Source organism: Marmota monax, unplaced genomic scaffold (assembly GCF_021218885.2).
Source record: "Marmota monax isolate L192 unplaced genomic scaffold, Marmota_monax_Labrador192_F-V1.1 WCK01_AAM20220418_F8-fsc00118, whole genome shotgun sequence".
Taxonomy (NCBI): Eukaryota; Metazoa; Chordata; class Mammalia; order Rodentia; family Sciuridae; genus Marmota; species Marmota monax.
The window spans coordinates 5819826-5831149 of NW_026695231.1; the positions used below are offsets into that span (position 1 = coordinate 5819826).

The 11324-nt window shown below is 36.9% G+C and overlaps 1 long non-coding RNA gene across 1 annotated transcript; it reads right to left on the minus strand.

The window, feature by feature from the left end:
• Positions 1-208: 208 nt before the first annotated feature.
• Positions 209-3578, minus strand: LOC124088682 (uncharacterized). Its single transcript, XR_006850437.2, has 3 exons — positions 3443-3578; positions 788-900; positions 209-449 (listed from the first exon to the last, which is right to left on the minus strand). It is a non-coding gene; the product is annotated as an uncharacterized LOC124088682 (long non-coding RNA).
• Positions 3579-11324: the final 7746 nt, after the last annotated feature.

Sequence of the window (11324 nt, forward strand, 5' to 3'; positions counted from 1 at the left end):
TGCCCCTTATATAACCTGTTGGCAGTGTGCCTTGTTTGAACTTTCTATAAAAAGGGACTGTGGAAATGGCTCAAGGGGCTGGCCAATGGCTGTGGCTACCTCCATCTTCTTTAAATTCCTAGATCCTCAAACCTTGGTTCCTGGGCCTGAGCCTTGCCCTCACCCAACACATGACCTCACAGAACACACTCAGAAACCTAGCTTAGCAAAGACAGAATTAGATTGTTTATTTTCAGTGAGTAACACAGAGTATTTGAAGTCATGCAAAATTTTAAAGACAACAAAGGTAAACCTTTATTTGTTCCAGATTATTTTTTGGCTATCTTCTTTTACTCCTGTTCATATCTCAGTTATAGAACTCTTTTTCCATCGTTGATCTGGCGTCTGTGTTTCTCCTTCCTGAAACTCATCAGTGGTAGGTGTATTTTACCTAACATACAGTTGATAACCTATAATATATTAAACAAAATAACAAAGTATTGTTTTGAGTCAGTATTATAGTGTGTAGAATTTCTTGTACATTTACAAAGGTTTTTGTAAACTTAAGGATGCTATTCTCTCGGATTAGGGAGAGGGTGTTTTGTATAAGTCTGTACTTTTGTCACTTGTACCTCCCAGGTCAGTGATCTTTATGGGCAATCCTGCTGCTCTCTGAAGTGATGTTCACACTGTGAACTTGGCACATCTCTGCTCTGGGGTGATCAGTATTAGCATATGTAAATGCTCACAGGTAAACTCACTAGACCAAAGCATTTATTCTTTTTGGTAAAAATCAACATTAGATTACCTTCTGCCAGGAGGCTGAGCAAGTCTTCATGTGGTAAGGCTGTTAGATAGAACTACCAGTGATAGAATTTCCAAGGATGGGTTATGGCTAGCCATTCCTTCCTTTTCTGGCCTCTGGAAAAGTGCAAACAGCAAGTTACTAAATGACAACTTAAACACATTGAAGGACATTCATTCCTAAGAGAGACAGTAACCAAGCAAGACAAGGGTCCTCACACAAAAACACATTTTTAAAAGATGATTTGCTGCTTTTTGAATAGCTGCTACTTTCTAGACTTTTCATGACTTGATGTTTCTGCTTGGATTTGGAATAACTAGTTGCCTGCCTGATTCAAATTTATTTTCCTCTTCCAAACTTATTTGCTGTGTAGACACAATCTTGATGAAACCTGTTTGACAAGGTAACCCAAAGGAAAATTTCAGATGTGGTGGAGCCCCCACCCATCCTTACCCAAATTTCTGAGTGGAATTTTGGAAAGCACTGATGACCTTTTGTAAATGTGCCACACCTCAACTTCTCATTTTTCCATTCTATGAGCAGTACTTTCTTATCCTGCTCTTCATCAAAGCAAACCAGACAACTCCAGGTACTTCCCTTAAATATTTTAGCAGCTGGATTTCAGCACCTAGACCAGATCAGAGTAAGCAAGATCACCTTTGGTGTGTGCTCTCCTAAGCCACTGATTCCGATTAGTCTGAGGAAAAGCACAAATGACTTCCAGCTGAAGCAAGCTTCATCCCTATCCAGCTGGCTCAAATTGAGGAAAACTTCCTGTTGGCTCCCTGAACAGACCTACAGCCTTCTGACCAGGTCTTGGTTGGAGTTCAGGCATGAGAAATGTGAGGATACGCCCTTCTTATCCAACCACTGCAGAGGGGATTCAGATAATTAAGTCCTCTAGTGTCTTTCCAACACTGGACAGATGCATTTTCTGTCATTGTAGAATATAAATAGATCTGGGAATGCCTGTATAACAGGACATTGCAGCTAATTTTTCCTCTCTGATGGGTTGCCAGTACTTTGAAAATGTTTCCTTACTCTTTCATGAAAGAGCATCCTTGATTCAGGGGATATTTTGGTTGAAGAATCACATTGGTCCTCATTTTACAAATTCATTGCTCCTGATTAAGAAAGCCAAAGTAACCTGCCAACTACCTGCTTGTGATGCTTTTTGAGTCTGCATTTTCTCCTGAAACTCAGTCTGGAAATTTTCTCCTTCATAATTTTAAGAAACTAGAGCATCACTATAGACATGTTCTTTTTGATGGGCACTTATGGGTCCATTTGGGATTATAGGTTGAATATCCCTTCCATGAAATGCTTAGTAACAGATTTTTGGGTTTTTAAAAAATTTTGCATATGCATAATGAGATACATTGGGAATGTGACCCAAGTCTAAGCAAGAAATTTATTATGCTTTATATATATCCTGGAGGTAATTTTATAAGTTATTCTTAGTGTGCCTGTGTTGTGACTACAACATGCTACATGAGGCCAGATGTGCAATTTTTCATTTCTTACACCATGTTGGCACTCAAAAAGTTTGAAATTTTGGAGCATTTCATGGTTTGGATTTTGGGTTAGGGATTCTCAATCTGCATTAATTAGTGAAAGGTCAAACTAATTGGATAATGGAATAACCAATGCCTGACTGGTTCAATTTTTTTTTTCCTCCTCCAAACTTATTTGCTAGGTAGACACAATCTTGATGAAACCTGTTTGACAAGGCAACCCAAAGGAAAATTTCAAATGTGGTGGAGCACCACATCCCATCCTTACCCAAATTTCTGAGTGGAATTTCGGGAAGCACTGATGACCTTTTGTAAGTGTGCCACACCTCAGCTTCTCATTTTTACACTCTATCAGCAGTTTTCTTTCTGATATTGCTATTTGCATTGGGTTGGCATTGATCATAGAATGCATTCCTTTGGGCACAGGTTAGAGTTTGACTCAGTTTGACTTATTACAGGTGAGTCAGAGTACAGTGGGAGAAAGCAGTATATTATGGTGATGTGATGCATCAATGCACAGGCTCTTCAGAAACACTCTAATGTTTTAATTTGCTTTAAGGCAGTATTGTACTTACCCTCACTAGATCTTGTCAATTAAAAAAATGCCAAGTCATCTCATCTCCTAAACAAACTGCATTTTTCTTATTCATCTCACAGTCTATCAATCAGAGCATATTAGTCCCCAAATATTTCACTTTGCCATGTGGCTTATTTTTAGTGAAAGGCAATTAAAACCAACAGATTAAAAAATAAACCTTCTTGGGCATCCCTTATCTGACTAAAAGAAATATCTGAGAAATGAAAACTGTCCTCTTTCTAATGGGAGTTTTATGGCCATGAAGAAGAGAGAAAGTCGGCACCAAGAGAAGTTCACACACATACACACACACAAAATAATCCTTATCTTCCATTGGTTTCCCCATGTAAATCTTTCCACTTGTCTCGAGTGGCACTATTAATAATTATTTGGAGGTGGATTGTCTTTAAATGCAAGTGTATATTCGATCACACCAATCATCAAACATACAAATTAATGCAAAAAATGTTATGTGTGTGGGAGCAACCCAACTAGCATTTATTGCACACCAATTAAACACAATAAGCCAATCACACAATCCTAGGGCAATCACAAGCCCCCAAATACCTCCAATGCCACGTGACTTCTCTTTGCCAAAGAGCAGACATTTTCTTTGTCTGGCGGTTCTCTCCAGCAGATGGCTGGAGGTCAAGGAATGGTAGAGTCAGTCCAGGGACAGACAGCAAGGCAGCCAGTCTCAACGATGTCCTTGGAGCAAAAATCCTCAATGTGGCAGGACCAGAGATTTAAATACTGTTTCAAGTTGGTGGTATACACTGGTGAGTGGTTACACCCAATGAAAGTCAGTGTTCATTGGTTATGTCCAGTGAGGTGATGTAATTGCAGCTGGGCATGTTCTTTGTGCATGTCCATGGAGCTGTGCTTCCTATAAACTGTAACCCATCATTGCTAAGCATGCCTATGGCTAGTGCCCCTTACAGCTCCTTATCAACTGCAAGCAGACATGACTAAGCAGTTCAATGGCTGCTGCTCCTTATGGCCAGCAACTGAGTGAGTCCTAGCCTGTGCCAGTATGTCTATGGCAGATGCTCCTTACATCACTATTTACCAACTCTAGAAGTTGAACACCCTTCTTCCTTTATCTAGTCACTTTCCCTCATTCCATAGTGCTTTGTTAAAATGGTATATATGCTCTGAGTCTCCCTGTGTTTTGGTGAGGTCTATGGCTTGTGTATAAAAATATTATCAAGAAAACTTTTCTTATAATTTGTCACTTATCAGTTTATGGGCCTCATGTATTGAACTCAGAGATTAGTGGAAAAGGGTTTTTCTTCCTTTCTCTATAGTACAAAGTTAAGACTAAGACTCCTAAAAGAAAATGAAAAACCAAAGTCATATTCTTTTGTGAAAGGTAGCTAATATACCACAACATTTTTACCACTTTGTATAGTTTGTTATATATTTCTTGTTGAGAAAGAATGTAAAGACAAGGAGAGTGAAGGAATTTAATTAAAACTGGGTCTACTTGGAATTACTGAGGTGTCTATTTTGTTTGAATTGATTGGAGAATTTTCCTATTTTGATCAACTAAAAAATACCAGTTTGCCTGTTATTTTCCCCCATGAGCTGAAATGTACTTAAGGAAACAAGTATGATATGTAAAAACTCGAGCTTTAGATCACACAGATCTGGGTAAATCCAGTGCATTGTTACATAAAGACTAGTTATGAGAGTTCTTGCAGTATAATTTTTAGTCTGGATTGGCTAAATTATCAGCAGAAAAATTAGTTGATCCCAAGATCCTGAAATCTCCATCTGATATTTATTGTAGTCCATGGAAAGCTGCACTATTTCTGGAGCTTATATTTAAGTGGTTTGTTGAAAATTCAAAAGAGATCAGGTATTGTGAGCCTCCATGCTTGGCCTTCTGCAATGAAATATCCAGCTTACTTTTTTTTTTTTAGAGAAAGCTCTGCATTTTTCATAAGCAGAGCAAGAAGCCGATGGAATCCTTTTGGTACTCTACAGCAGAAGTGAACTGAGAAGTCCTACACTGCTTATTTATGTGTATAGTTTAATGCTAAAATGTGCCATTAAAGGTGAAGACCACATCTAGTGTCAAAGCAGTTAAAATCTTAAACATCCCTAATGACTTCTTTTAAGTCATTGCTATTTCTTACAAAAACAAACCAGTGCTAGATTAAGTGCAGGGCACTCACATTACAAATGATACCAGTCATCTGGATTTCTCATTATGAAGCTTCTGCCAAGTTCAGACTCTTTGCCAAGGATGATTTAACCATTCAGAGTGTCAAACTGACCTTGGGCTTGGGGGTGGGGAGAAACCTAATTGCCCGAGCATCGTTTATCTCAAATTCTAAAATACTGGAGATTAAACCATCAATTTGACTACCTTTCTTCACCACTGTAGTTAAAATCTACACCCTACATAATTGCACTATTGAAAACTGTGTGTGCTGGAGGCCTCTGCAGCTTTCACATATTAAATCAAATAAGAACTTTTAAGAAACGTTTTAGAGGACAAGGGGAGAAAATAGAGATAAATGTATTAGAGCCCCAGAGTTGGCAAAATTAAATATGATGGTTGTTTAATTGCAGGGATCTGCTTAAGAGTGTGTGTGTTTTTACTGCTCTGAAAAAATATTAGGATACAGTGATAGGCCTGTTTAACAGGGAGTAAAATATTGTCTGAGCCATGATCCATAGTTCTGAATGCCTTCAAAAGTATGATTCTAAGTCTTAAACATAAGTACCAATAATTAGTTTTAAATGTTTCCTAGTCACTCTGCTATTAGACTGGTGGATATAATTGTAAGAGAGCAAATGGAACCATACTTTGCATCATCATTAGTCATTAGAAGTGTTACGGAACCCTGGTTGTCATTAAGCCGTTTCTTTTAATGCCGAATAGAATGGTATGTCCTGGTTATGGCTAAAGGATTTTTGTTTTAAATATTCTAGAAGTGGTTTGTCCTTTGTAGTAGGTAGACACTGCTTTCAAAGAAGGCAAGTCTTAGTGAACTCTACTATATACATTCAGAAACCATCTTTCTCCAAACAACAGAGAGTGGCCACAAGAAAAAGTAGATGAGAAGGCAGTTAGTGGTGAGTGAGATTCATAAGAAGATCTCTGCTCGATCTTGAGGCCCTGGGTTCAGTCCCCACATGAAAAATAGGGAAAACAAAAACTCTTACTGATCCAAATTATTTTCCAACTCATACCAAAAAAAATTCTCCATCTGGGCATCACATTTAGTGATAGGAATTGTATTTTGGGGTCCCTGTTGGATTACGCAAGTTGATTTCCCCACTATTTCTGGTCTCCCCTCAAACCCACTGAAGTCCAAGGGAGATGTTTTGGACAATCCTAACAAACTATGCATAGCAATACAGTTCCATTTCATGTGCACCTACTACGTGTGATACGGTTTTACATGTTATTGTATTTAATGTATTATTCATGAAATTCTTCTGAGAACGGATTTTAACTCTATTCGTTAATCCACCAAAAAATAGATTAAGTATATGGCTCAACATTGTACAACTAATGTTCAGTGAAAGTGAGATTAAAATTCAGTCCTGCCTTATTCCAAAACCCAGTTTTCCACTACAAAGAAGTTCTATCCATACTTGTTTACTGTTCTCCCAGACATCCTGATTGTATAGGTGTTAGTTAGTATTTCTTTTAAATGTATCTTTCAGCTTATGAATTTTGAATAGGCTGTAAAATGATTCATGAGAGATTTATACACATGCTCGCACACACACACACACACACACACACGTTATAGATGGGCACAATACCTTTATTTGTTTATTTTTTACGTGGTGCCAGGGATCAAACCCAGTGTCTCACACATACTAGGCAAGCACTCTACCACTGAGCTATAAACCTGACCCTGGGAGATTTTTTTTAAATTGATATATACACACAATGAAATATTACTCAGCCATAAAGAAGAATGAAATTATGGCATTTGAGGGTAAATGGATAGAACTGGAGACTATCATGCTAAGTGAAAGAAGTCAATTCCCCCCAAACCAAAGACTGAAGTGTTCTTTTTAATATGAGGATGCTGACTCACAATAAGCAGGGAGGTGAGGGAGTGGAGGTTCACCAGATTAGACAGGGGGGAGTGGGGGCAGGGAGAGAGAGGAATGGGAAAGGGAAAGACAGTAGAAGGAATTGGACATAACATTTCCTATGTTCATATATGAATACTCAACCAGCGTAACTCCGCATCATGTACAACCTCAACAATGGGAAGTTATACTCCATGAATGTACAATATATTAAAATACATACTACTGTCAGGTATAACAAATAAAAAAAATAAAAAATAAAAAAAACAATTGTTTGGAAGATTGACTTAAATGTAGTTTTGCGCTAGAAGCCGCTCTGTAAACCCACTTCCAGGATTTGTCAGGAAGGTTGACATTCACTCATTCATTTGCAAGTTCCTTGCTAGGAAAGAAATTGGAGAACCCAATTAAAAGTAGTCACTATGCTGTGCTGTACTTACTAGGCAAATTAATTGCCCCTTGATTCTAAATAGGAATTGCAGGTAACCTTGAGGGAAAAAGGTTAAAAAAATAATTAGCTTTGTCATTTTTGGATGATCAGAAAGGTTTAATATTAAGATAGAATTTTAGATGTCTTGGATTTGTGCAACCTCTGAACATGTCAGTTTGAGGTTTTTTTTCTTTATATTCTTTTTAATCTACATGTCCTGACACTTCTTTGTTTATTTTGGTGTTGAAAGAGTTGCAATTTATCATTTATACTGTTGAAATCTGCTTCTTTGGATTATCTTCCCCAAGTTGAAGGACAAAATTATGCCTGAGGGCAAAGCTGTTAAAAAACCAAAGATAAAGTTTATCTTGGCTTTGCTCCTCCTCCCATTCTTGGTCTATTTAATTTGTTTCAATTATTAATGCCTAATATTGTCATATTTCCCTAATTCCTACCCATTGTTAAAGTATTTAACAAATTCATTAATACTAATGATTACTAAATTAATTATATACTTTTCAGAATCATTTATCTTAAAAGAGAAAATCTAAGAGGAGGATTAATAATTATTTCAAAAGCATATAATGACTAATTGTGAGAATGTGTGTGTGTGTGTTTTTTTAATCTCCTCTTTTTGGGAAGTTGAACTTTTCCCACTCAGTGATTATGTGAGCCAGCCAGGCGGGTTAACTTTGGGTGCTTCATCTCCTTAGCAATAGAGATTAGTTCAAGGTTTGAGTCATATATAAGACCAAAGTCCTTTCTTGGAATCAATCAGGAGATGGAGGAAGATAATTGTTCTTTCTGCTGGGATGACTAAAGCAGGCAATAGTGAGAATAAAGTCCCCAGGCAATCAATTTTGGCTCTGTTGGAAGAAGCTCCAATGCAGTACAAAAAAAGTTAGCACACAGAAGAGCCAAGAGAGGCTCTTCCAATGTCACTCTTTTAAAGTCAATTGGATTTAACTACTAGCCAGTGATGTGTGTTTGTGTGTGTGTGTGTGTGTGTGTGTTATTCACACAACTTCTTCCTTATGTGGGAAGTGCCTGGGATGGGTATGTGAGTCAGAAGACTAGCTTTCCCAGTTATGGTGACCTGTAAGCTACTGGTCTCCATCCTGATTTTTGGAGGATTGAAATTGGAGCTTGATATTGGTTGATTTGAGGAATCTTTGGACTTGGAATTGAAAGAGTCTCAACTGATATTTTCATCATAGAATTTAAGATAATTTTCAAAGGACATATTTTTGGGTGGACAATATTTCTGTTGCCTCTTTCTTACATGTTGTACATGATGATTTGCTGCTGGCTTTGAATAATCTTTCTATATTGACATTAAAACCTGAACTTATTTTCTGGGGAGCAGTTGTATTGTGTTTTTTTTTCAACAATTCTTGTTGGTATCTTCATAGGGTTCAATTTGATTAGATTCAATTAAATTTAGTTCGGTTTAAATTTTCTGGAGTAATTTTTCTGATCACAATAGGAATTCTAATAAGGCCCTTTTCTGGATGGTAAGCAGTAAACTACTTAAATACCACTTTGCAATCCAACAATTCTTCCATTTAGAGGGATTTGAAAAGTGAGAGCCAACATGGCAGATTTTGTATGACAGTTTATATATATTTTAGCCCATCTTATTGAGCATTGATAAAGCTAGAGGATTTGCCTCTGTTTTGATCTTTCATGCAACTCTGAGGTCTTCTGTGAACAGAGCATAGGATTGGGGATTATGAGTTAATGCTTGATAAATTCATGGAAAGGTAAAAGATTATTTACATTATTTCTAGTCCTGGGTGGTCATATGACTTGATTTCAACATCACTGTTAAGACTCTAATTAATGAAGACTATAAACAGGAGATGAAAGTATCAATCCTGTTTCTCATTTTTGGCTTTATATTTATTCTAAGCACTTATAACTGTGTACTTATTTGTATGTGTATGTGTAAACTCACACAATCTTTTAAAACATGATCTATACATAGTTATGGGAACTACCCTAATTAAATGGATTCCATGGAAGAAAAGACCAAACTGGTGGAGCTGTTATAATTTTCTTTTACTGCTTATTTCCTTTTTTATTTGCTCATATGACTTTGTTTTTGGCTGCTAGTTTGTTGACACAGTGTGACTAAGCCTTTGCCCCTGGACCTTCCATTCTCTAAGTCACTGACTTTTGTTTTCCACCTGGGAGATGGGGTCATCTTTCCACCCCAGGATCACTCTCAGTTCATACTAGGGGGTCTTGGGTGGGCGGCTCTGATCACAAGGGTAGGTCTTTCCAGAGGTTGCTTCTGCTCTCCTGGGCACCAAGTCAATATCCTGAGCATGTCAGCTGACTTTCTCAAACTGGCTTTATGAGTCTATCTTAGAATGAGCCGAACTATATAAATTCAGTTAGTTGAAAAATAACAAACCCAGTTTATCAACTGACACTTTTGCCTATAGGTCAGCAAATACTGAGATGGAATGGTTGTTCTTATTGACTTTGATTTGAGGTATGTTATGGTTTGGATCTGGAATTACCCCCTCCAATCTCATGTTGTTAGGCAGTATAGCACTGTTTAGAGATTGGATTGTTAAGGCTGTAGCTTCATCAGTGGATTAACCCATTTGATGGATTAATAATTTAAGTGGACCACTGGGTGGTAATTGCAGGCAGGTGGACAGCAGGAAGTAAGTCATTGGAGGTTGTGTGGTCTTATCTGTTTGAGGCCCCTTCTTCTATTTCTCTCTGATTCCCAGGTGCCATGAGCTAAGAAGCTCTCCCTCACCATGCCCTTCCACCATGATGTTTTTGCCTTAGAACTAGTGGATCATGGATTGGATTCTCTGAAATCCTGAGCCAAAATGAATCTTTCCTCCTCTAAGTTGTTCTTGTCAGGTATTTTTGTTACAGTAAGAGAGTGAACACAGGTGGTGTCTTATACAACCCCCCACCCAATACAATTGCTTTAAGTAGCTTAATTGGTCAAGAAAGTCACATGCAAAAATAATGAAAGAATTTTATGTATTGATTTAAATGAAAATAATGAGCTTTATCTTTTTTTGTGACTGATCTGAATAAAATCTTAATCCCTATGTCATTCACAACCAAAATGAGGTAAATTCTTTGGAGATAAGAATTATTTTAGTAGTAAGATCCTTTAATAAGAGGAACCATGATTATAGCCTCAATTGAAGATTGATTTCTTAATCAATTTTGTATATTGGACTGTAACTATAATTGTGAATTATGTTGTGTTCTCTTTGTGATGATTATTTAAATATATATGAAAAATTCAACTTTTTCAGTTACCCAGACACCAAATATTTTCTTTTCTTCAAAATAACAATCAGTATTACTTAAATTGTAATTTTGTAGTAGATAATTTTGACTGTATGAATATGCTGCTCTAAGCATAGTAATCTGTCTTCTCAATATGACTAGATCAAGTGCATTGATTAGTAAACATACATTATGATAGTTGAAATAAGAAATTGGCTATCAAAATGGTATATCCAATAAACTACTCATGGAATTATATAAAATGCTATGCTGTAGTTTAATGGGATATAAAGGTATAAAAAGTATAAAATGTGGTTCTTGACATTGGCAAGTTTAAAGAGAACTTGTGAGCACACACACACACACACACTACATCTAAATGATAAGTAAATGCTGTAGTCAGAAGTATGGAGAAATCAAGGAGGAGTCCTCACAGGGCTTAGAAGATCAGGAACTTGAGTTGAGGCCTGAAGGATGAAACGAATTCATGTAGTTGAAGAAGGGAAGGAAAATGATATGGAAAAAAATTCAAAAAAGAAGTCCTATTCCTCTTATAGTGGCATAGTGGAGCAATATTAGAAAATTAAAGAAAATCAAATTTCAATCAAAGTTTAGAGAAATGACCTGATGTTGTAGAGTCTACATTATTCATGATTTTTTTTTTTGTGTTAACATACCAATTCA